This window comes from Micropterus dolomieu, linkage group LG22 (genome assembly GCF_021292245.1).
Source record: "Micropterus dolomieu isolate WLL.071019.BEF.003 ecotype Adirondacks linkage group LG22, ASM2129224v1, whole genome shotgun sequence".
NCBI lineage: Eukaryota > Metazoa > Chordata > Actinopteri > Centrarchiformes > Centrarchidae > Micropterus > Micropterus dolomieu.
In genome coordinates this window covers 12343109-12369027 of record NC_060171.1, presented here as the reverse complement: position 1 = coordinate 12369027, position 25919 = coordinate 12343109, and the positions used below count along the sequence as shown (strand labels likewise).

The window sequence follows — 25919 nt, the reverse complement described above, 5'->3', positions numbered from 1 at the left end:
AGTCATATTGTTCATCTCTGTCATCTTTTCTGGTAGATTGAGCCGTACTGCTTAGTAATGGCCCATTGCAGGGTTATTCTGCCAGGATGTCAGGTGCTGGAGAAGGAGTCATGGGCGCGTCCTGACTCACCAGTCAAGACTTCAGTGGAGAGAAACGGTCTATGCTACTACATGTTGCCAAAGTAAGGTATAGGGACTTTCCAAGAGAAATTTCAGAGTTGGTCTTCATCATTTTGCTATGTGATGGAAGAGGAACATTTGTATCTTAAATCACTAATTTGTGACATCATGAAAAGGGATGATGGAGGTTTCAGTCACTGTGATTAGAATCTCACACAAATCATGCAGCTATGCACTGATTCATAGGGAATTACAAAAATCACAGATGAGTTTTAAAATATTACATAATAGCTATTTTGTATCTGTGAGTGTGTGTGTGTGTGTGTGTGTGTGTGTGTGTAGGGGGGGGGGGTAGTTAAGAACGCTTGATCTCGGTTAATAGTTGCTGTGGCTCTGGTTACTGTGAATAAGCTGCATGGTCTGTCTAATGGTTGCTAACCTGACCCCTTCATCACGTAATGGGTTGACATCTAAATAAACACAATTGTGACATCTAATGGACCTCTTTTATTATTGTAATATCGTATATTATATTTTATGTAGTATTGGTCTCTGATTAAGTTATTTATAGGTTTATAAACAGGATAACCTGTAGTTCTTTCCTTTAACATCTAACTGTGGGGCTCGTGTCTCCACACCTGTTACTTGTTAGAGATTTTTGCTCCTCCACTATAAAAATGTGTGTATTTTCAGCAAATCAATTGATAAATGGCGGATCAGTTTCAGCTCCTGGACACTGTACACCTAAATGTTTTTGACCCAGATTTTCATTTCGGCTTTATTTGCCATTCAGTGCCATTTGTGAGATTCCTTACTGTGTCTTTGTCCTGACTGAATCAGAGCCATAAATGTGCCCTGAAATGTCAGAGGTATTCCTTGGCCGTCTGTCAGGTGCAGCACTTTATGAATCTTGTAAGCTTGACTGCTGCTAATGCATCCTGGGTTGCCCTGTGTACACCCTGGGGACAGACCCTCTCCTTCATGCTAGGCTAATGAATTTACTCTGCTCAGAAGTAGGCTAACCTACTATGTGCGAGGCATCGTCTTACATTTTTACCCCCCTCGCTCGACACCGAAATATGTCACAATATAGATTTTTGAATTCACATTGGCTGTAGTGGCCTGCAGAGGCTGCATGACGAGGAACTTTACATAACACAGTACCCTGCAAGATATGGCTGTTCTGTCATGCATTTCAAGGCTACAGCCACAGCCGCCATTAGTGTCACAGTCAAGTGACTCGACATAAACGTGAGCTTACTTCTCCTTTGGTTTGAAGCTGCAGTCACACACGTCTGCCATGTATTGAGGTAGACAGGCTAACCTCACCTGAGGCAGAAAATAGAGCTGTCTTCCACCTCTCCATCTCCACTTCACTTCAGTCAGGATGTGACTTACGAACATGAGTATGAGGGTGAGAGAGATTGCTTTTACTCATCTGGTGTGGGATTTTTTTTACTGCAAATCTGTCCAGTGCATGACAGGTTTTTGTTGTATTCAGCAAGACAGTGATTTTTTCTATTTCCCATATCATTAAAACATTAATGTCTCTATTCAGCGGCATGGTTTAGGTGCTCAAAGCAGACTTTGGATGTTTGCCATCTAAGATTAAGGTAATTTTAGAGAGTTTTTGGAGATTAGATTTGTTTCCAGATGTCCTTCTGAGCACTGGGCGACAAATTCTTGGGCAAAGATTCAAAGCATTAGCTAAAGCGAAGAAGATAGATTTTGCGTGTGATTTTGAAAAGACTCTAAACTGATTGGCAGCGTTGGCATTTGGCAGCAACAGGGCTGGTTTGTTAAGCGCTGCTTGTTCTGTCACACTGAATGCAGTGTTAGTCGCGCTGGAGGGAATATGTCCTGTAAATATGTTTCATTTATAAAGCGAAGCACAAGGAGAGGATATGGGAAGACGAAGCAGCCTATCGCAACTGAGCATTTGTGTGCAGAAACACACACACACACTCACTCACAACCGCCTGCCTTTATTGCCACAAATGTCTCCACTGCCTGCACAAGTGCTTCTCTCTGTCCTGCTGACAAAACATGTGATGCTCTCGTCTTGATGCTTCCTTTAGATTGCTCAGCAAATGTACTCACTGGCGATCAATAGCGAGATCCACTAATGGTACGGCAGTGAGGCAGAGACATGACGTCTTCTGTGTTTGCCTGGAGACAGACCTCTCCTCTGTTCATGGCTGAGGAGGAGAAAGGGCCTCAGTCCCCATCTGCCATCTTTGGCTGTCTGAATACAGTTTGCACTAGGCCTGCCATTGATTCTCCTCCCACTGTGGACAGCTCCCTGCTCTCTGCATGCACGTGACCCTATAGATCTTATGTGTAGAGAGCGGGCTAAGTGGGAAAAACTCATAGGCACAGAGCACATTTGTATCCCACTTGTTGATTATCCATCTGATGTGTGCAATGTTAGACTAAGCTGGACTAAAGGAGTTTTAATTTTTTAAAAATTTCATTTCATTTTTTTATAAAGACAACACACATTAATCAACATTACTGTAAATGTGCCAGTGTTAGCCAGCTGGCTAATATTCAACTGCAGTGCGGCAGGGGCTGCTTTGTTAAAGGTCACTTCCTGTTGCCAGCAGGTGGCGCTATGACTATGGGTGAATGTCGGCATGTACATGTGTTCAGGGCGGGACTCGTCATCGTACATGTACAGTTTGATGCAGATGTGAGTATATACACTTCCTGTGTCATGGCGAAGAGATCTTGATCTTTGACGCCACGCCATGGACACGCCCATTGACGAAAACTCACAGATAGCACAACTTTTCATCGTCAATGCCTTTAGAAGGCACGCAGAAATTTGAAGTCGATCCGACCAAATCCCTAGGAGGAGTTCGTTAAAGTACGGAGTGTGTAAATCATCCAAAAATGACCATAAAATTCAAAATGGCTGACTTCCTGTTGAGTATAGGGTATGGGTTCTTGAGGCTTTTTTGTGTGTCTTGATATGATACATGTCCCCTGAAAATTTCATACATGTAGGTTGAACGTGGACGAGGGGCTAATATTTTCCAATTTTGTAGGTGGCGCTAGCGAGCCATTTTGCCACGCCCATGCGCGAAACTCATAAAATACGTAATTTTTCACCACTTCTGACATGTGTGCAACATTTGGTGACTTTTCGAGCATGTTTAGGCCCCCAAAATTGAGCTTACTTTGCATAAAAAATAAATAAATAAAAAAAAATAATCCTTACAATTTCAATAGGGACCTCGCACGGTTCGTGCTCGGGCCCTAATAATACAATAACAACAAACCCCGTAATGACAAAGATAGATGCAAACAACACGATGCAACAATGCACAACCTACTTTTGATACAACAATACACACTACACATAAGTAAAATACGGCAATCATTATGTTGATCTTATTAAATGTTAAAAGTTGCAGTTAAGGGTTGATAAAATGGTAATATACACTTGACACATAAGCCATGCAACAGAGTTGTAAGGCAGCACTATAGAGGAACATACCAGACTGTTAATAAAATACTAGTAGATGTTCCATACATACCCAAGCCATGCAAATCTTAGTCTAGTCTAACTTATCTAGTTAGTTATTTTGTTAGGCTTTAAGACATTTAACAGTTTGTTATTATCATCATGTAAAATGGTGACACTACTTGTTAGCTTTGTTAAGACCATAGGTAGGAAAGAGAGCCATGCAGGTTAGAGATAAAATGATTAGTCAATTTATTGATGAGTACCTGTCCAGGGTGTACCCCGCCTTTCGCCCGATGTAAGCTGGGATTGGCTCCAGCCCCACCGCGACCCTGTACACAGGATAAGCGGTTGACGACGGATGGATGAATTTATTGAGTCGAATGACAGAAAAGTAAAAGTAACTGGTGCTTTTCTTGTCTGTTTGATGAGATAGTAAACTGAACTGTGATGTCAAACTTTTAGCATGTTTTTTGGAAATTCTTATTGACCAAACGAATCCAGAAAACAATGGGCAATTGGTAATGAAAATAATCCTTTGTGGCAGCTCTAATGCAGTTGCCAACATTAGTAGCTAGCTGTATCTTCTAAGCACCTTGCATTATTTTATATGTGACTTTCCTCTCAAATCATTCACTTTATTTACTTGAATAAGGTTTTGTTGCCTGAGCTTATGTTCTATTTCTGGGGGGACTGTTGATCTCTGATAGTTGCTCCCAGCACTTCAGTAGGCAGTAGACCCCAAATGAACAATTATTCAGCCACACTGGATTAAAGTTGTTTTAACGCGTGTGGGCACACAAATGCTCGTATGTGACTCATCTAGCTTTTCTGCAGTCCATGATTTCTATCTGCCATGTCTATGATCAGGATGAAATACAACCTGCATAAATGCTCTTTTTTTTTATTTACACAAATGCAGCACAATGCTGAAGATAAAACTAGATTTGTTTGATATCAGTTGCAGGATTATTGTGTATTTATAGCATTAAAGCCCCTGGAGAAGGATGTTTTTGAAGAAGTGGCTTAGTTGTAAAAACATAAAAAGTCCCTCAAGATATAACTCGAAGTGTCTTATATCTTAGACCATTTAATCTGTTCCCCCTCTCCATATCAGTGTGATTTTGTTTGTTGATAAAGTGCTGAGCTTCCTCAGCGATGCGCGTGGCTCCTCTGGTTTATCCATCTGCCAAAGTGATGTCTCATTCAAAATCAAATTACTCCATTTCCATTAAGATACTGTGGACCGGACCAGCAGGTAGTGTTTGGAAATTGCCTGGTATCTCTTCCGCCAATCACAGGGGAAATAGGATGACATTGATCAATGTCATTGATCAGTGTCATCAAAGTGTTATCATGAAGCTGTTTGCTTGTTCAGAGACTGAACATGAAAGGATTTGTCTGAGGTCTCTGGGTGCATCTTCAACTTCAAAGTTCAAATTGAAATATTATTGGGAAAAAATCATCAAGATTGATTTACTAAAGAGGTCAGTGATGAACTGGGTAAACGATTGATTCACTGAATGATGACGGTGTTGGTTAACTGGCCATCTGTGTGTCTGATGATTTTAAATGTTGAGTTTAAGTTGGTGACATTATTTTGGCAACATTTAAGAACAATTAAAATCTGTAACTAGGTTACATTTGACAAGATTTCACTTCTCTCTGATTCGTCGCTCGGGTTTCTATGAGATAATTTTAGACTTTACAATCACAGTAAATCTTTTGGGATTTATGCACTCAATTAGAAGGAGATTACAAATGTGTGCCCTTCGCTCTGCTAATTTCTGTTGACAGCACGATCAGCCATTTTTCCAGATAATATTTGCCATCCTTCATTACAGTGTCAGCACAGAAAATTGTATGCTTGCTTATTAGCAAGGCACACCTTATCTGGTTTCTCTGGGATGCATTCAATTTCCGTAGTCATATCAAGAGTTATTTACTCATCAAATAGGTAATTGCGTTTTGGTTGTTGTTAACCAGTTAAGAGATTTGTATTCAATGATGACACCAAGTAAAAGTGACAGTACTACAAGGTGAACAAGTTCAAAGGACAGCTGTCCCTAATTAAGTATTCAATTTTAAGCATTTTAATGTGAATTGGTCTTAATGAATTTACTCTTAAACGTGGCAGATTACTGTGAATTAGTTTAACATTTCACTGGGTAGAAATATTGTGGCGCACACAGTGGACTGACTTCTCACATGGGAGTCTTGAGCCATCTGTTTTTGCGCCTCCGTAGATGCAGGCAGATACATTGTTTACAGGGCTGTGCAGAAGCTGTGCAATCAGACAACACTATGATATTTTGGTCCTGTAAGAGATGACTTTCACTTTCATGCAATTTGAAAATCAGCGGAGTGTGTCTGATTTATTCCCTGGGATTTCAGCCAGTGTTGCAATGTGGAAAATTTTCACACTTGTCAACAAGTACATTCCTCATCTGTTAAGAGGTTTCTTTCATGGCTTTACAAAACACTTTATGAAGTCCAGATCTTAATGGATGACAGAGATTGTTTGTGAAGCCCTTTGAGCAAGCTCTACAATCAATGGCTAGCTTTTGTATGAAGTAGAGGAGACTTTTTAGACGATGAAAGGTTGGAACAGAAATAATCAACTTTGTTGAAAGGAAAAACCTTACCTATACAACTACATCCCCAAGACATAGTAATTTGTTCCATTCCAGTGATCATTTTAATAATTACATTAACTTTGTATCCTTCATCATTGATATTCTCAGTTATGCAGTGCACTGTTTTGGATTCAATTGAATTTAATCTGTGTTTATCATGGGATTGTGAAAGAGAACTGTAGTTTCAGTTTTTTCTGTATCTATAAAAGATACAGAACAAGCCCCGATGGTGCAAGAAACTGTCCAGTTACGTATGAAAGCGTCTTCCTCCTTGGGGCCAAGCCCCTCTTGGGGCCTTTGAGCCAGGCCTGTTGCTATGGCGGTGGGAGCACGTGTGGAAGACACAACTTCATGTAGTTCAAGGCTCCCAAGCATGACCACACTCCTCTGCTTATACAGTCACCTTTCACATATGCTGTATGTTATTTTTCCTCCTAACCCAGCGTTTGTTGCCTTGCGGTGATGATACGTGCTGTATATGGTTGACAGCTCAGCCCTGTTACTGTGATAGCATACTAAACTGGAGTCATGAACTCCCCACCAGTTGTGTGTTGAAAATAATGAAAGACTCACAAGGGGATTCTTACACTAATCAAAAACGTCCTTGGTGAGAAGCGCACTACTTCTCCAGCTGGCTGACCGTTAATATTCTGTGACAGGGACTGTATGTATGAGAAGTCTATGGATAGAAGGCTAATCGCGGAGAGAGCCCAAAGGCGAAGGTCTCCTGGCACGTGGAGCGAATACTGAAGAAAGCCAGGCTCTTGGGAAGCCTCATTATACATTTAGGGGTGTCCTGCTTTCACTCTCTCTGGACAGCTGGACAGCTAAATTGTTTGTGGATCAATAGTTTAGCTTCCTACTGGCTCCACAGAGTGAGTGAAATGCGTTTAAACCTAAGAAATCCCATTACACTTGGCAGAGATGGGAAGCATAGCACTAGGGGCCTCAGCAAGTGCTACTGCTATGTCCATTATTCAATCTCCCTGTTTGTTTACCTGCAGTGCTTCTGCTGAGACCACCTATAGTGATTTTGTGCTCATGTTATACTACTTTCGATCGCTGTTTTCTTTGCTACACAGTTTCATCCATAAATATCCCATGATATTCCCATTTGGTAATATTTTAAAAAAATAATGCTGTATGCACTGCATGTTTAAATAATTCAGTGGATGTTGTCTATTGCTGAAAGATCTTCACTAACAGGATCAATTGAAAGTCATATGGTTGTGTTGTGCTGTCCTACAGACCTGCTGATTGTATATGATTGCTTGTTATGACCGGAGCCTGGTTGCTGCCTGTCTGTATTGATTCAACACTTATTTAGAATGCCTGTTGTTTTTTAGTTCAGTTCTTTGTAAAAAGCCGGAGAGAGAAAAGAGAGAGAAGGAAGGGGGGGAGGGTTTAAGGGTATAATGAGAATCAGAAGAACAAAACCTTTGGAGCCCTCCCTTCATTCCTCAGATCAGTGTAACCAGAAATAAAAGCTGTGGCTAGTGCACTCTGGGCTGTGGGCCGCCGCTGTCCTCTCCTGGCTCTCTCGCTGTGCTGCCGGTGTATTTGTGATTCACTGGTCAGCCTTCGAGCTCCTGGGCCCAAGGCTGCATCTCCACATGAAGAGCCCATTGATGTGGGCATCATTAGCATTCGGTGGAGGCAAGCACGTTTTGCGTTTCACACTAGCAAACCTGTTCTCTCTGGATCCTCTGAAAGGGTCTCAAATCAACCCTCTTGTTGCATAGCTAATGAGTGTGGATAAAAGAGGTCAAAGAATGCTTATGTGGCCCTCTTCGGACTAAGCAGTGTACTCTTTGTATAAGGCCTCGCCCTGCCAACTGCCACGTCAGGGCAACACTTTTTAGCTGGCGTGACACTGTCACATCTGGCTCACAAACTCAGAAGGTGATGTAACCATCTGCGTCATGTTTTCTGAGAGTGCTAGCGGGACAATACACCAGCACTAATAGCTACCGACAAACTACCCTAAAATGTCCCTGAACAAAAGTTGTTCTTTTGGTTTGGCATATCATTATTCAGATCTGAACCCGGCGTTCTGAGGGAATTTGGCTGACTTATGCTTGAGACTTGTGCACTAATTATGCCGCAGATTCTTTTCCTTGGCTCGCTTTTTAGCTGCAGGAGCTTCTGTTGCAATCTGCTCATTCATGCTGCCGACATTATTCTCACGATTTTATTTAGCAACAACAAATTGCCCCAAAGAAGATATAATATTGCCCCATGAAAAATTACACATGTGATCTTGTTGTTCACCATCTCTGTGTTTTAATTATCATGAGTCAGACTACTGCTAGAGCAAGTCATCCTGTTGCCAAGAAAGAGAGACAGAGAGGGGGGGGGCGATAAGGGAAGCCAACTTCCTAATTACAGATCTTTCTGTTCTTATACCATTGGACATTTCACCCTTAATGTAGAGTAATTTATATGGACAGTAAACAGAGAGATAATGAAGATGTGAGTGAAGATACCACCCTTATTATTCTCATTACTGGCTGTCTAAACTGAAAGAGGTGCCAGCAACCACAACATCAATGTCCTTTCTTACTGAAAATATCTCTTACATTATTCCATGGAGAAAAATAAGCCATACATGCATATTAGAGTATTTGTTCAGAGTTCAGTAGGGCATGGCGGTGGACAGCCTCCACACTGTATGTGTGGGCCTGATGGTGAATCGTGTAAGTCATATAGCGGGCAGTGTCACTGGTTGGCTTATTCATGAGGAAGGTGTAATGGCAGTGAGTGAAGGAAAGGGCATCCAGAGGTGAATCTGACTGGGAGAAAGAGCACTAAATCCTATTTTTTTGTGCTCTTTTCAAACACACACACACACACACACACACCCTGTCTTTGCAGTACTCTTATCTGCAACACACAGCTTCACTCATGCTGCACACACAGGGCCATAGTGTGTGAAGGACAGACTGAGTGAAGGGCACGGCGTCACAGTCAGGCTAGCAAACACACTTACACACAGTGACAAACACATACACACATCCACATGTGCACAATAGACAGAAAGAGGAGGGGTTGTACTTTTCTTAATTCCCCTGCAACAGAGGACAACAAGACAAAGCAAAACACTGCTCTTCTGTATCACTGAAGGGGGGTGGAAACTACTCTAGGTTTAGAGAGACTGTTGGAGTACTTAATGTTATTTACATTGACCCATGACCAACAAGATTATGATTTGACTCCAGTACAAAAAATAGTTCCTTTAACTTACTATATATACATAATGATGAATTACATGTAAATGTACATGTACATTAAATGTTTTTTCAAACAAAACACAAACTGAGAATAAGTAACAAATTGTTTTAAATTTTAGGAAATATAGTTATTTGCTTACTTGAAGAGAGCTAGAGGAGATAATTGACAACACTCTATGTAGACAGGGAGGTTAGCTTAGCTTAGCATAAAGCACTGGAAATGGGGAAACAGCAAGCCTGGCTCTGTCCAAAGGTAAAAAAAACATACACTAATTAACACATTAGATTTTTATTACAGTATTTCACAAAAATGTGTACACCCCTCACATTTTTGTAAATATTTGATAAAATCTTTTCATGTGACAACACTGAAGAGATGACACTTTGCTACAATGTAAAGTAGTGAGTGTACAGCTTGTATAAAGGCCTTTTCACACGGGAAGCGATTTACGCGCCTCGTAATTAACTTTCAATGAGAGGTGAGCGTGTAGGAAGGTAGGTGCGGGCATTGCGACAGGCAAGCAGGTGCGCTCGTCTCACGCACATGCCCGCCCCTGCCAAAGTGTACGCGACGTGCAGTGGATGAGAGACTGATCCTCGCCGTCTGTGACTTCCCTGAAATATGTAACTGTTCACTGAACAGTTATTGGGACATTAATAGGAGGGCATTTGCATTACTAGATTTATCAGCTATATGAATATGAATAATATAATAATATAGCTTATCAACTAACGTAACGTTTTACTTACTACGTAAGTTTTACTTTAAGCTAGGCTATGAAGGAATACAGTAGCGCACAGAAGCCGTTGCCGTGGTTACTATCTATAGAGCGGCTTCCTCGCGGAGCGCTTGTCTCTGTGTCTGCTCACATGAGAAGCACAGAGCGATCCCGCAGGGTCAGGCGACTATGCCGGCGGAGTGTCGCTTGCCGTGTGAAAAGACCTTAACAGTGTAAATTTGCTGTCCCCTCAAAATAACACATCACACAGCCATTAATGTCTAAACCACTGGCTACAAAAGTGAGTACACCCCTAAGTGAAAATGTCCAAATTGGGCCCAATTAGCCATTTTCCCTCCCCGGTGTCATCTGACTTGTTTGTGTTACAAGATCTCAGGTGTGAATGGGGAGCAGGTGTGTTGAATTTGGTGTAGTCGCTCTCAAACTTCCCTCCTGGAAGTTCAACATGGCACCTCATGGCAAAAAACACTGTGAGGATCTGGAAAAAAAGAATTGTTCCTCTACATAAAGATTGCCTAGGCTATAAGAAGATTGCCAAGACCCTGAAACTGAGCTGCAGCATGGGGGCCAAGACCACTGTGCTGCAGCTCAATGACATTTCAACAGGACAGGTTCCACCCAGAACAGGCCTCGCCATGGTTGACCAAAGAAGTTTAGTGCACGTCATATCCAAAGGTTGTCTTTGGAAAATAGACGTATGAGTGCTGCCAGCACTGCTGCAGAGATTGAAGGGGTGGGGGGTCAGTCTGTAAGTGCGCAGACCATACGCCGCATGCTGTATCAAATTGGTCTGAATGGTTTTTGTTCCAGAAAGAAGCCTCTTCTAAAGATGATACACAAGAAAACCCGCACACTGTTTTCTGAAGACAAGCAGACTAAGGGCATGGATTACTGGAACCATGTCCTGTGGTCTGTTGAGACCAAGATAAACTTATTTGGTTCAGATGGTGTCAAGCGTGTATGGCGGCAACCAGGTGAGGATAACAAAGACAAGTGTGTCTTGCCTACACGTCTTGCCTACACCCAAGCATGGTGGTGGGAGTGTCGTGGTCTGGGGCTGCATGAGTGCCGCCAGCACTGGGGAGCTACAGTTCATTGAGGGAACCATGAATGACAACATGTACTGTGACATACTGAAGCAGAGCACGATCCCTTCCTTTTGGAGACTGGGCCACAGTGCAGTATTCCAACATGATAACGACCCCAAACACACCTCAAAGATGACCACTGCCTCGCTAAAGAAGCTGAGGGTAAAGGTGATGGACTGGCCAAGCATGTCTCCAGATCTAAACCCTATTGATCTGTGGGGCATCCTCAAACGGAAGGTGGAGGAGCGCAAGGTCTCTAACATCCACCAGCTCCGTGATGTCATCATGAAGAAGTGGAAGAGAACTCCAGTGGCAACCAGTGAGGCTCTGGTGAACTCCATGCCCAAGAGGGTTAAGGCAGTGCTGAAAAATAATAAATAAATAATAATATTTTAAAATACACATTAAAACTTGCAGTGCAGTGACTTCCGGGAGTCTTGTCTTTAGCATCTGTTTGAAGCATTATATATGAAAAGTCTCTTAACCTAGTTTAGCTTACTACTACTGAAGGGAACACAAGCTTGATTGAAAATGCTATAAACCATGTGGCTGTGTGGCTTGTTATCTGAGCTGTTTCTTTTAACAGCAGTTGGACTGTGAGCAATCAGCTTCATAACAGTGAAGAGATGATTTCCTTATGTAAAGTGATAATCTTGTGATCTTAATGCCAGACAGCTCCCACACATCAGCAGCAAGTAATGTCATGATGTACCAATTTTGTGTTTGAAGAATTCATTGTTGCAGAATTATCTATGCAGTCGGTTGATCATGTTTTGGCATTGTGATCTAAGCATTCTTTTCAATGCAGCTCCTTCTCTTCTCTGTTGTTTAAGGGGCACCTGTTCTGCATTATGAGCCATGATCACATGGTGTGACTTGGCCAAGAGGCACCAGATGACTCAGGTCTTTGCCCAGGCTGTGCTCGTTGTCAGTCGGCACACACACTGCTTTCCAACAGGCTGACTGTTGCCATGTGCTCAGCAGTAAACACAGGTGACTGGGTCTGTTGACATGGACACTGTGTACCGGAAACAAATGTATATGGTGGTGGAGGGCCTGGTCCAGATACAGTGTTTATCCTCTTTGCAAATATCCCTGCATACGCAAATTAACAGAATCATTTGATTAATATAAAGGAAACAACCAACAGAGAAGAGGATAATGTTTTCACATGCAGTAATATATCAGCAAATATTAGCTTGTCCCAGCTGTCATACTCAGGTGTCTGGTGAATTTGAATAAGATCTCATGCTGACTGTTTTAAATAGTATATGCGGCTTTTCAAGGAAGAAGAACTCGAGTGCCAAATAACAAGGCAATATTATTTTACACATAAATGCACCCATTCAGAGAGACTGTGGAGCTTGCATGGGCGCAAGTAGTGGAGGAAGACTTCCTGATGGGTCGGCATGAATATACATGGCACTGCTTAAAAGCACTGGCACAGACTAATACAGTATGGCAGTCAATGGATTCACAGAGCAGGCTTTGTCTGGTGTATTTTCAACTCTGGAGGAGGTGTCTGAGCCTCTGAGTCGTTTGAACTGCTCAGCCCTGAAGTGGCACTGCAGAAAATTCAGAAAAAGAAATCTCTAATCTTGCTTAAAATCTATAAATCTAATAAATGCGATATCATATGAGGAGCTCTATTTTGTGTAAATTATGTTTCCTCACTCACTACTTAATTATTTATCAGGGAGATTGTAGGGTGTTTACATTCCCCTACCCTGCTTGGAATTATGATATTTCATTTGGGATTCATTGAGTATGAGTTGGTTTAATGAATATCTAAATGATATGTTACTAAAGTAAACAACTCAGCATGTGTCTGGTGCACCAGAGATCTTTTATAAGGCCTGTTATTCTGTTCTCCCCAACCTCGTGTTGTGGTCCAGACATATTCAAGGCAGGCAGCAAGGCTGTTGAGAGAATAAATGGCAGAGGATTTTGTCCCCTCCTTCTCATTTCCTGGAATAATATGCCTTCCACATCTGCCTTGGAGAGAAATGTGGAAACAGGAAATATTAGAAATAAACAAATACCCGCGGAATTTGCAACAAAGTTCTGAAAGCTGCAAATTGAGCAATGCAGCTCGTGGCAGCAGGGCTGCTATTGCATCAAAGCATCAGTGGCCACAATGGCTTCACTAAATTAAATTATCATTCCCAAAGCTTCAGCATGTCCAGCGCATTCAGTCTGCTGCCCCTGTCTGCCTTTTTTGTGCTTCTGTTTTCATGCGTTCTTCTACAGTCTGTGTGTAGCTGTGAGGTTTGACAGTGTAAAAATGTAAGTGAAGGTGTGGCAAGGTTTTCCCCACTGGGACAGATTCTGTTCAAATTCAAAAAGAAGCAAATGTGGCTTCTGGGCAGATCCAGACACATTGTTCTTGTATAAACACAGCATTCCACTGCTGAATGAGAAGGAAACATAGGACATAAGAATACTAGTTTAGAATTTGAGCTGTCAAAATATGGGGACTTGCTGTAAAGTAGTAATTTCAGATCTTAATGTAATTACTGTAAACAAACAAGACCAATAGAAACTCAGCGAGATTGCCTCTTGGCACGAAAGGAGATTTCTTAACGACATAAGGATCTGGGCAAACAGAGAGCCTTATTATGTTGAAGTGAGTGAAAGGCCAATGGCAAAATAATGTCAATGGTGTTTTCCTGTTCAGTAAAGTAGAAAGTGAGAAAATTACAAAAAAAACGTGGGATATGTTTTTTAAGAAACTGTGGGAAATATGAGCACTTACAACAGCACTGGAATCAAGGCTTCTTCTGGAATCCTTCAAATGGTGGTGTTGATTGATTGCAACAGTGGCATCAGTACGGTATTAACACATCGATACTGTGCGATTGATCAAGCCCCTGTGATTCAGATTTACCCACGCTGTACTGACAAGTTTATTCTGTCAATTTATCTCCTGATGGATTCCATTTCTCTGGCATTGTCTCTGTCTCTGTGTATCCTAACACGTGAGTGAATTGATTAATACATACAATTATTTGTTGGTGTCACGCCCACATCCACAAAAACGTCACTGTGTCTCTTGCAGTGAAAAGCATCTTGTTTGGCCTGACTTAAATTGTGTCTCGATGGTTGTTACATTCTCATGTGCTCGCAAGCAATTTTGCAATCAGTATTGCTGGTGGTGAAAAGGTCCACTTAAGTGTCGAGGCGAGGAAACACTGGGCTCTTCATCTGACTTGCACTGACAGTGCAGCACGCACACTACTTATTCACACACACCCACTCACGCACTCACTCTGGAGTTGCTGGGTTTCTCTGGCAAAGCTGAAGGAATAGGCTAAAATTAAGCGGTGTGTGGAGGACAGGATTGTTTGGTTTGACGGAGTGTCAAACCACTGTGGAGGAAGGTAAAGATTACAGCCGTTACACACACATACAATAGATCTGTTTCTGCTAATAGTCCCCACTTAAAGACTCCGCCGCTGAAATCTTCTCACCTGCAGTTTGATCAAACAGTCTTCTGAGCAGACATGGATAATGAAGACAGAATAGCCCAGAGGTGAGCTGTTGCTTGTTAAGAGGAAAAGGAGGGGGTGGGCAGTTAGCTGGCAATGGACACTTTTTTCTGTGATTAGGCTTAATGCTTTGATGTACAGGAATAATGAACAGACAGCCTGATGGTCAGTGGTTATTTCACCTCTTTATTGTTAAAGGGAAATAGATAATGTTTGTTTGTATTTGAGCATGTTTGCACTTGAGTGCTTTGCAGAGAGAGAGAGAGAGTGTGTCACATCTCCAGGACAGTGGGAGACACAAACATGGGACCTTGCTTCTCTGCTGTGACCTTGTTTGCTAATTATGTGTCAGACCTATTTTTCCACTCCAGAAAGAAAAGCTCATATCGTTGGGCTTAGATTGCCAGAAGGCGATGGGAACACTCATTTTGCCTCCGTTGGATGGCTCCTCTGGGTCTCTGTCTTTGTGTGTGGGCGTGACTATGTGAATAAAAGTTAGGAGTATCATTAGAGATTCTACTGTATTGGCAGCCTTTTCTTATGACTACTAAACATAGATTTAAGTACAACACTGCAAAAAATTTCATTGTTACTGTTACTGAGTATTGGCTCAAGTGATCTGCACATTCCCAGTTTGCCTCAATCTGAATCCTTTCACAAATAGTACATTTGTCACATGGAAGACAAGTAGAGTTGGCCAATAAATCAATGTTGTGATATTGAGTTATATCTTAAATGTTGACTTTAAGGCAGTGTTATAGTTAAAATATATAATTTTGTGAAGTTATTTGAGTGTTCTAGCATCATAATAACATTTAAAGCTGAATCGATTGGTCAATCAATTGATTAGTCAATCGACAGAATTATTATTATAATTTTTTTTTTTTTACAGTTTAAGCGAAAATTTACTGGTTTTAGATTTTCAAATGTGAATATTTTCTGGTTTTCATAGCCTTCTATGATATTAAATAAAATATGTTTTGGACTGTTAACACTTAACAAGCAATTTCGATATGTCACCTTGGACAGGAACTGGAATGAATTCACACATTTATTGGACTAATAAATGTATTGACTAATTGAGAAAATCATAAAAAATATTATTTAATTATTAATAATAATAATCATCATCAGTTGCGGCCCTTTTCAAATTATTGTACAAAACAAGTTTCCTATACCACAGTGATCCCCATGGTACATCATAATACATATCGACAATTGAGGTAGCCTATTTGTTTTAAAATACTGTATAACAATATTTATGTTTGAAAAGACTGACCCATGATAATTCCTATCTGGTTATTTTATCTATAAATGGTTTTTATGTTGAATTCCAGATAATGTGTCGTTGAATGTATTGCTGTTGGAATCCAGATGTTGTGGTACAAAGTTGCAGTCATATTGCTGAGCCTAACTAATTGCTATTATTAGAGACATGTAACATGAAAATTATTATAATATATAATATAATGTTATTATTATTTTTTTCCTTTAACGCGTCATGTGTCATGTGCCATGTGCCTATGTATCACATTCTGGGTTAATAACACCAGTTTGACTTTGCATTGTATATGTTTTGTCCAGCGAGCATAAAAATTGCCCTATTTAATGACGCACTCCCATGTTCCTCAAGATGCAATGCCTCTTGAAGCACTGAGAACAACTCAGTGATCTTTCCTCTAATCTAAGGGCCCCTATCTCCAGAGAAGGAGCCCTTAGATTAAGTGAACAACATATTTCACTTCAGATGTCTGGTTTATCCCTATTATACTGAACATTTTTAGATGCTAATGCTGCAGGGCATAAGTTATTGTTTGTCTAGTCCTAAAAAGAGCAGCATTATGTGTGCGACATATATCAGTCACGTGAATGCCAATGTTGACCTATATATGAAGGTCTGGGTCAAAGGAGGGGCATGCTAGTCACAGCATAGTGCAGATATCTAGTCTAATGAACCTTAATGTTGCACCCACTGACACGGCATGCGTAAGGAAGCGGATATCTCCAAACTATCCATTATGGATGAGAGGAGTGTAGGGGATGGAAAATAAGAAAAGAATGGAAGACCGGGCCAGATGAGAGGGATAAGAGGCTGGAAATACAGGAAGGAGGGATGAGAAGAAGGCAAAGTGAAGATGGAAGGAAAAGCTCTTTAAAAAGAAAACTGAATGAGAGGAGGAGGGAGAGGAGATGAAGGTGAAGATTGCAGCAGCTTTCCAGCTGAGGGAACGGACGCAGCCCTTACAGCTATCAGAATTTAATTGTCTTCTTCCCTCCATCTCACAGTTTGTTTTCAGCCCTGCAACTTCTCAGCAACATTTTGTATTGTATTACTTATTCTTCTCCTTGCAGCAGCGTCCTTCCCATGGTACATACTGTAGTCTTCCTACTAATCCTTCCTTGTTGTTGTAATTTCCCCCTCCCCACCATGCTTTCTGGCCATACCCTGTTATCACTCATTTAATTTCATTTCAGTTAGCTTTATTGGCATGAATGTTTAGGGTTAGGGTTATGTTGCCAAAGCAAATATTCACATATAAAGGAGATATATATATATATATATATATATATATATATATATATATAATAAACAATAAAATGACAAAAATGAAACACAAAAGAAAGAGAAAAAATTTGTTTTACATTGAAATATGTTTTGCTTTTTTACAAGCAGTAGCATTTTCCCAAGGAACATTCATTTAACAATTATTAAAATAACAAGATAATAATAATAAAAATAAAAATAATAAGAATATAATAATATCAGTCTCTATCTCTCTCTGTAAAACATATGCAACCCCACCCCCCTCTTCTCTCTCTCTCATCACTCTCATGCTCTCTTTCCTCCTCCACTGTGATGTGAGGTCACAGCTGGAGAGCCCTATGATTTGACAGCTAAATGTTTATGTGAGTGTGCATTTGTGTGTGTGTGTGTGTGTGTGAGAGAGATGAGGGGTCTTCTGTGCCGCTGAGTGTCTGTGATAGAAGGGGGCAGGATGCCATGACAGCCGTTGCTAACCAGCACTAGCAGACTAGCAGTTTTTCCTGAGGCATACTGTAGCGGAGAGATATACAGCTGGCTCCACTGCTTCCAAGTCAATGCTAACAGGGCCGTAACTACAGGCGTTTCAGGGTGCGCCTGCTGCATGCACCTCAGGGCTGTATGCTCAGGAACAGAGGTGGGTGGCAGAGTGGGCTCACTGTTTGTTTTTTGTGTGTGCTATGTGGAGGAGCCAGAGCAATGTGGAGAGCTAAGAAGTTTACTTGCTTCTCTTAGGTTATTGTAAAGTGTGTGTGTGTATACTGTATGTGTGTGTTCTCCAACACAGCTCAGCTCTACTGGCTGTGTGACTCTGTCCTCTGACTGCAGTGGGATTAGCTCATTATCTGCCTCTTAGAATGAAGCATCCTATCTCAACACTGCAGTGTTGCACACTCAGAGGATGAACCTATTCAAGCATCATGTGTGTGTTCCTGTGTGTGCGTGTGTGTGTGTGTGTGTGGTTACTGTACCTGTATGTGCCTATTAGTTTGAAGGTTGTTATAAGGAAAGGAGTGGTGGATATCCCAGTATGAGTATGTCTCTGTTGTTGTATAACCTCTTCTGAGTCTTGTCATGTTTACATTTTTCTTACTTGAGGCATTACTTGCAAATGCTTGAGCCACCAAGGCAGCATTTCATTAAATATGAATTGCTTATTTTCTTTTTTTTTGTATATTACTACTGTATGATGTTTCACATGTCCAATGTGTGATTTATTCATATCAAGCTCCAACACTGAGGCATTTCTCTTATATGAACAGTGTTGCCTGCTAGGGCAAATCATAGTCTAGATCTTACCTAGCTCTAGTCTCTGTATGCTGTGATAATGTTGTGTCCTATATGTGCATTGGTCATCCATGTATGTTGCATTTGTAGGCCTTAAGTGTTTGAACAGTGTTGGAAATGTCTCTTGTGGTGAGTGTTTTTGCGGCTCAGAAGCTTCTTCAATGTAACAACATAGGATGTGGGTCTCTATGACCTTTTATTTAATGACTTTCTATGCATGATTTTATGTCATTGGGCTTGTAGCACATGTTTCCCCTTACCCTCAGAATTCTGGTTCTCTCTCTATGTTTCTTTGAGAAAGAGCCATCCCTGCATACAGAAGGTTTCATGATCGGTAGGTTCTTGGTAATGGATGGATACTTTTCAAGCAAATTAGCAAACCGATTATTAAATATGATGTCACTTACTACTGTGTAAGGATAAGGATTTAGCAACATTTAAATCCTAACCTCATGACAGATTTAGGGATGTTTGCATATTATCTATATAAATCATAACCAATGATTTTCAAACTTGTGAATCTTTAACATTGATTGTTGCTTATTAAGTTATTGATATTTAATCTCAATCAATCAATCAATCAAAATTTATTTATAGAGCGCTTTAACAGCAATCACGAAGTTGCTGTACAGAGATTAAAAAAAAAGCAAACATCAATTTACAGGTTATCACATACATATAATGTATACCGTTAAAACACTAACAAATGAGTTCCTCCAAGTGTCATCCTCAAAGGTCAAAAGCCAGATGAAATCTATATACATATACCACATACCAAAAAACAACACAACCAGTGTTGTTATTTTCTCTCTCCTATCAAGTAATCAAAGTAATCCAATTGTGCTGTACTCTACCTCATTCCCCAGCTAAGCACTCACAACGAGAGCTGAACGCCTTTCAATGTACCACGACCCAAATCTCTCAGCACTGCTCATATTATCACGCACACAAAAGCTCTTTTGGGCAGGTTGGGCCAAATTGGGCTCTTCCTTTAATGTTGTCCAGCTTGTTCTGCTTCTATGCTCTTCAGCTGACTCATTGAGCAACAATAAAAGGCTTTGAGGAAGGATCAGATCTGGGCAATCAGGGGCAATTTACTTTGGCTTAAACTCAAGCCTTTTATAGACTGTAGTCGTGTCTGTCCTATTATCAGTCAAAAATAAAGTAAATCCCTATTAACAATTTGCAAGACAAGTTAATTTATTCATGTGTGGCACATGAATATCTTCTGATTCACTGACCTGTTCTTAACCTGTACTACACGAGGGGACAGTTCACTACATATTTAGCAGGACTGACTTTATGACACACATTGCTGCGTACGCTGACTCTAAATGCACCAGCTCAGAGCAAAAGACACAAGACAAGGCACAAGATTGTGTGTTATGTGGGAGTACAATCAGTTTTAAACATGGTCAACAGCTGTATGTTAGAGGGGAAGAGGCCACATAAAAAGATAGATTGTAGACCCTCAAATCTCTGAAGAAAGTACAGGACATGCTTCATTAGAGATATGAACAGTGCTATTGAATATGTATTTCTGTTCTTCCTTTCATGCATTCAATCTCCTCATTTTACTTCTGACATGCAACACCACATCAAATGTGATCATAGGGAGCAGAACCCAGGGCACAGCAGAAGACTTAACACATGCCTTGCATCTGTGTTAAATAGTTCATCGAGTCTGTTATCACCAGATCTAGTTTAAACCGTACTTGGAGTTAATTCTTAATGTTTGTTTTAACCAGCTGGAGCAAACAGTGGGTAGAATTTCATGATTTACTAATTTGCACAATTAGATGCATGATCATTCAGCGGTTGATCACAGTTTGCTGATAGATTCTCTAAACAGATAATTTGTTGAATGGCGGATGATTTTTAATTTCACTGTTTATGATCACAAATTACAGTCAGTTTAATATATTGAACAGAAAGCCAACTTGGCAATGGAAAACAACTCATGCGCATCAAGTGCAATATTGGAATTTTACTATTTGTGCTTTCTGTGTGCTTTTAAAACACTGTTCCGAATGTTTTTTTTTTTTAACTTATTCATTCTTTTCTAGAGCATAAGTATAACGTGGAGGTGAATTCGGCAGTGAGTTTTTGGTGAGTTTTATTTATATATTAGAATGAGTCAATACAGGCATATCAGTAACACTTGTCTGTATCTTTGATGATATTTTATGCAGGTATTTATTTATGGAGTGTATGTTCCTCATATGAGTGCATTCAGTCTTCTTTGTGTTACGTTAAATGGGACATAAGTCACAAAACAGAAGAAAATGCAGCATAAAGAAAAATGTTAACTTTAGTTTTAGTCTGATAATCTAATCAGTCTCTCCCTAATCTCAAATGCAGCAGATGTCCAATATGCTTTCAGTTACAGACTTCCTATTAATAAAGCAAACACTGCATCCAAGAACTATATCTAACTGAAACAAACACCAGCACTTACCTGTGCTATAAAATGCTAAATGCGTTTGTTGTGGTCAGAGTGGTGTGCTGATGTGAAACAGCACAAACTCTAATCACCCACTCTGAATGTACTGCAGCTCTATAACATAGACAAAAGGGAGGAAATTATCCTCTTTTATTCCTGTTAGCAGTGTGCTGAGTCAGAAGTCTTGGCTAAATTACAGTGGATGAAAATAAAAAGCCAGAGCAGTAAGGCCAGCCAGACACAGGCCTTCTGCACTGCCTCTGAAAGATTTGCATGATTGGGTTATGAATACTAGTAGATTTTCTTTGCACACTTCTCCTGACTTTTAAGTGTCCTGTCTGGCTGATCTAAATGGAAGCCATTAGATTGGATTTGGTCACAAGCATCACCTTGAGCTCTCTTGAACTGCTCCATTCATTTTAAGGACTTTAAGGTTAAGTGCAGATATAGATTCCAGATTGTATGTGGTACATTTTCATACAAATGCAATGACTTTATCTGCTTTCAACGTTGAAACACACTGCTCTTGTCTCTTGCTCTCCATAATCCCTTTTATTTTCTGTAATCACTTATGTAAGTGGAATGACCCACAAAGTTAATGTTACGTACAGCTTTAGATAAAACTAGAGGATCTTCTTTTCACTGTTTTCTAGTTATTTAGCTCAGTCCGTGTCATTCCCAGACATAATTCAAGGCTGTAGGAGTGAATCAGCATCAGTTAACATGCATTTTCTTATCTTACCTCAGCTGGACATAAATTGCCCGGTAAGATAGATGGTAATAGGGTATCTGGAAATATTTAGGACCTATACATGATTAAACACCATAAAATCCAATAAACATAGGCATTGCTAGACCCTTTTTACTGGGACACATGCCCCTGTTTCCATGTGCTACACCCCAGTGAAATGGTTACAACCCCTTGGCATAATTTTTGGACGTGTACGTCAAGTTAGCAACAATTCCCAACATCTGCAATGTCCGGTCAAGTTACCAATTATATATATATATATATATATATATCAATAATATATATATATATATATATATGCAACGTCCGGTTACAATTTCAAAATAAAACAACTGATTGACGTAAAAAAGCACGTTGTTACGAAATGAAACGTCAAAAAAAATGAGTCAATGTTGAAAGCGAATATTTGCAACGTTGATGAGAGGACTAAGAGGGACTATCCATCTGTGCACAAGAATAGAAAATAACTAAATGAGAATGACTTTCGAGAACAGCAGTCAGGTAAACTTGTGTTCTTTCCTCTCAAAGTCTGATGTGAGCAGCATGTGCAGCTGCAGTGAATCTCTCTCTGTCTTGCTAACCCATCTGAGCAGTGCAATTAGGTCTGTTTTGGTCTTGGTTTCTTACCAGGCTGAGCAATATTAGAGTGAAATACAAGTATTTATTACGTTTGATAAACGCCGACGTGCAATGCAGCACTTGAAAGAACCACATGCGTATAACCACATGCGCTCATACGCATGTGCGCGTGCACGAAATTAAATTCGCGCATTGTTTACATGACTCACAAGTCAGTTAGGAGGGCCCCATAGCAGAATTTTTCTTAGGTGGTACCATAGGTGTGTGTGCTTACTCTGGTCAAAGCCCTTCTGACATGACAGTGCCTATAGTAATGGGCTAAGCAAGGGATAGCTGGGATAGCTGGTTAGGCACATACTAACACATTTCATACACCATCCATCCATCGCCAACCGCTTATCCTGCGTACAGGGTCGCGGGGGGGTTGAGCCAGCTTACATCGGGCGAAAGGCGGGGTGCACGCTGGATAGGTCGCCAGTCCATCGCAGTGCCACACATAGACAAACAACCACTCACACTCACATTCAGAATTTTAGAGACACCTTGTCTTTGGAAGGTGGGAGGAACCCGGAGAGAACCCACGCAGACACGGGGAGAACATGCAAACTCCAAATAGAAAAGGCCGGGGCAACCGGGGTTTGAACCCACGACCTTCTTGCTATGAGGCGACAGCGCTCCCCCATTTCATACGCTTAAATCATATAAAATATGTATATATTTTTTGTATGTATATTTTTATATATCAATATATCAAAAGCAAAAATTTACAAGGGGAATGAGGGGGTGTGTACCACAGTAGGAGCTTTATGTCTAGCAATCCCCTGCCAATAAATCTAATCAATTAATTGCTCTGTTTTGTTATTCCAGCACAAAGGCTTTTTTTTCTTTTGGGTCTGATCACGCAATTTATCATGTTGTCAGATATGGTTGGACGGGGTCCAGGCAGGCAAAACCAAATAATTTGCTGAAAATGCTGCTGTTCTATACTGTATGTTTTAATGCAGGCCTATTTGTTGTGTGGGTCATACAAGGCTCCATATCTCCTGTATCTGCTCTACTGTCCCCTCTACCAAATGCCTGCAACACTCAGCATTTTCTCAGTTAATGCAACCCAGAATCACTCTGTGAGAATTTATATAATGGTGGCTGCCTCCTGTTCCCACAACAGAGCAGACACACACCTTATGTTACCACACAATGTGAATATAAAACTCACAACACCTAGGAGCAGCTGAATAATATATCATCATATTGCTATTCGGCCATGAGTAGCTGCACAGGAGATGTTTGGGGTCCAACGATATATAAAGATCTCTTTTAAAGAATTGTCACCTAGATATGTACTGTGTGGGACATTTAGCAGTTGACAAATAAAATTTTATGGAGATGCTTTAATCTACCTCAAAAATGTCTTTGGCATTCTTACACTACAGTTTTTTGTTATTTATAGGCCAATTTATACACAGATATCGATGTAATAATGCAATTAGCTAATATATCTATCCTTTGATTTATTGTTTTACATTTTAATTTAACCTTTGGCTGATGGGACCATTTAACAACCGCAAAGTTTGAGATATTCAATATGCTCATTCGTTAAAGATGGGCAAAAACAATGAGATAGAGCGAACAACAACACAGTTGTGGGTTGACAAACAGTTGCTACAATTGCTGCTGCAAAGCTAACATGCAGAGAGGGCTGGATGGTCCCAGAGCCAGCCCACCAGCTCCATACAGTGATATTCACAAATCTCCTACTATAGCTAACATCACAACAACAGCATGTCTTGGCAAACTAGAAAGTAAGCTGAATGTCTGTGGGCAAGTCATTGAACGTTAGCTGACACACAAATCATGGCTAGAATGGCTGGAATAGTGTTGTGTGGCCCGGCCCAAGCAACATTGCTTGTTTACAATTTAGATAGTCAGGGATGAACAGATAGCTGGGAGATATTTGTTGAATTTGACGAAAAGATGTGTATTGGATTAGAACAGTAAAAGTAGACCTAATTATGCTTTTATTCATGGAAAGGAAATAAATGAACATCAAAGATGAGCTCAGTTTTTGCTGGCTTTCTTTAGTAAGATAAAAATGTTGCTCTCATACAGAAACGCACAGGTTTTTTTGCAAAGCGTGTTTTTTCTTGGCCTTTTTTCAGCGCCTCAGCACTGGGCATCTTTTCCAGGAATAAAAATTGCTTTCTCTGCGACAGTAGTGGGGATGATGATTATGACAGTGCTGATGAAAAGTCTGGCCTGCTGCCAGGCTAATGATGAGAGTGAAGTCAGGATGAAGGGTGGGGTTAAAGTTGGGGTGCTGAGGGAGAGGGGGTGTTCATGTTGTATTTTTTGTGCTGGTGTGTTACTGCGTGTGTGTGGGAGGGCTTAAAAGATTAAACCCCAGCCTGGCCACTGAGACTACACAAGACCCCTCTGTGGAGCGTTCTCACTACAGGGAGGCTTCTTCAGTGGCGTCCCATTTGCATGGCTCCCTGTCCTGCTCTGGGAATTAGCCTATTCTTTTCCCATTGTCCCTCCCTCCTCCTTGCACCTTGGAGAGAGTGCTTCCCTCCAGCTGCATTGCTCGTTTCTGAGGCAGACAATGGACCTGAGTATTTAGGACACTTGGCAGGGTAGGCATGTTGGTGGGGATGGGGACACGGGCTGCTAAGTAGCTCATCTTGTCACATAGCCACTGGCATGATAGCTCTCCACAGCAAGGTAAGCACTGAGCAGAGTCACACCACACGCACTCCGTGCTGTAATTGTTTTACTGTGTCTCTCTTACTAGATTTGTGTGGTGATCTAATAGGTAACCTCCTACTCTTCTTGACCATGCAATTAAGCAGCATGTTTGTGGGTTATTATTATGATTACATTGAAACATTCAGTTTGTCAAGTTAATCTGTGGCCTAATGTTGGATTCAAACCCTCTAATCCAATAAGGTGATGAATGGGAAATGTTGTGGGGAAGCCTCGACTTAGATTAATCTTTCTATTGTTTGCCATTTATTGTAGCTACCCAATGCAGAACAAATGCACTGCATTCACGTTTTCCCTATGAGAGCTTTCTTTGTGCAATTTAAAGGTATTGATTGTTTTTTCAGTATTCTTCAGTATGCACTAATTGCAGTATATGAACTCTTCTTCCTTATCTGTACAGCTTTGCCATCAAGTGTAAGCAGCACTTCTGTCACCCAGTAATTACAGTTATTTACAGCAGAGTGTATGGCCGTCAGTGAAAGCATGTCACTGCTCTCCTAAAGAAACCTCTCAGCCCATATCTTTATTGGACATATGTGGCATGAACTAATTAAGCTGAGCACTCCTTCTTTATAGAGTGCAAGTCCCCTCTGACCTTTACCTATATGACACAATTTATCATACATAATGTGACATACTTTCCATACTTGGAAGCACATATATTTCATAGATTGGGGGCTTTCTCTTGATTATTATCCTACCATTGAATGTAACACACTCTTTCATGGTAAGTTCAATGCATTTCTGTGTTACGAATAATAACCTAAACATAAAAACAAACTG

General features: G+C 40.7%; 1 protein-coding gene across 6 annotated transcripts in view; it reads left to right on the top strand.

Moving 5' to 3' along the window:
* The window catches only part of LOC123962035 (contactin-1a-like), a 69970-nt gene that overhangs the window by 1738 nt on the left and 42313 nt on the right, over positions 1-25919 (top strand). For 3 of the 6 annotated variants that reach the window (XM_046037914.1, XM_046037912.1, XM_046037911.1), the window contains one exon: positions 37-182. The exons of 1 other annotated variant lie outside the window; for it this stretch is intronic. The gene's annotated coding sequence lies outside the window, so the exon portion shown is untranslated. Of the gene's footprint in view, positions 1-36; positions 183-22158; positions 22296-25919 lie in introns of those variants that run through there. 2 more of the 6 variants (XM_046037909.1, XM_046037915.1) reach the window with 1 other exon arrangement.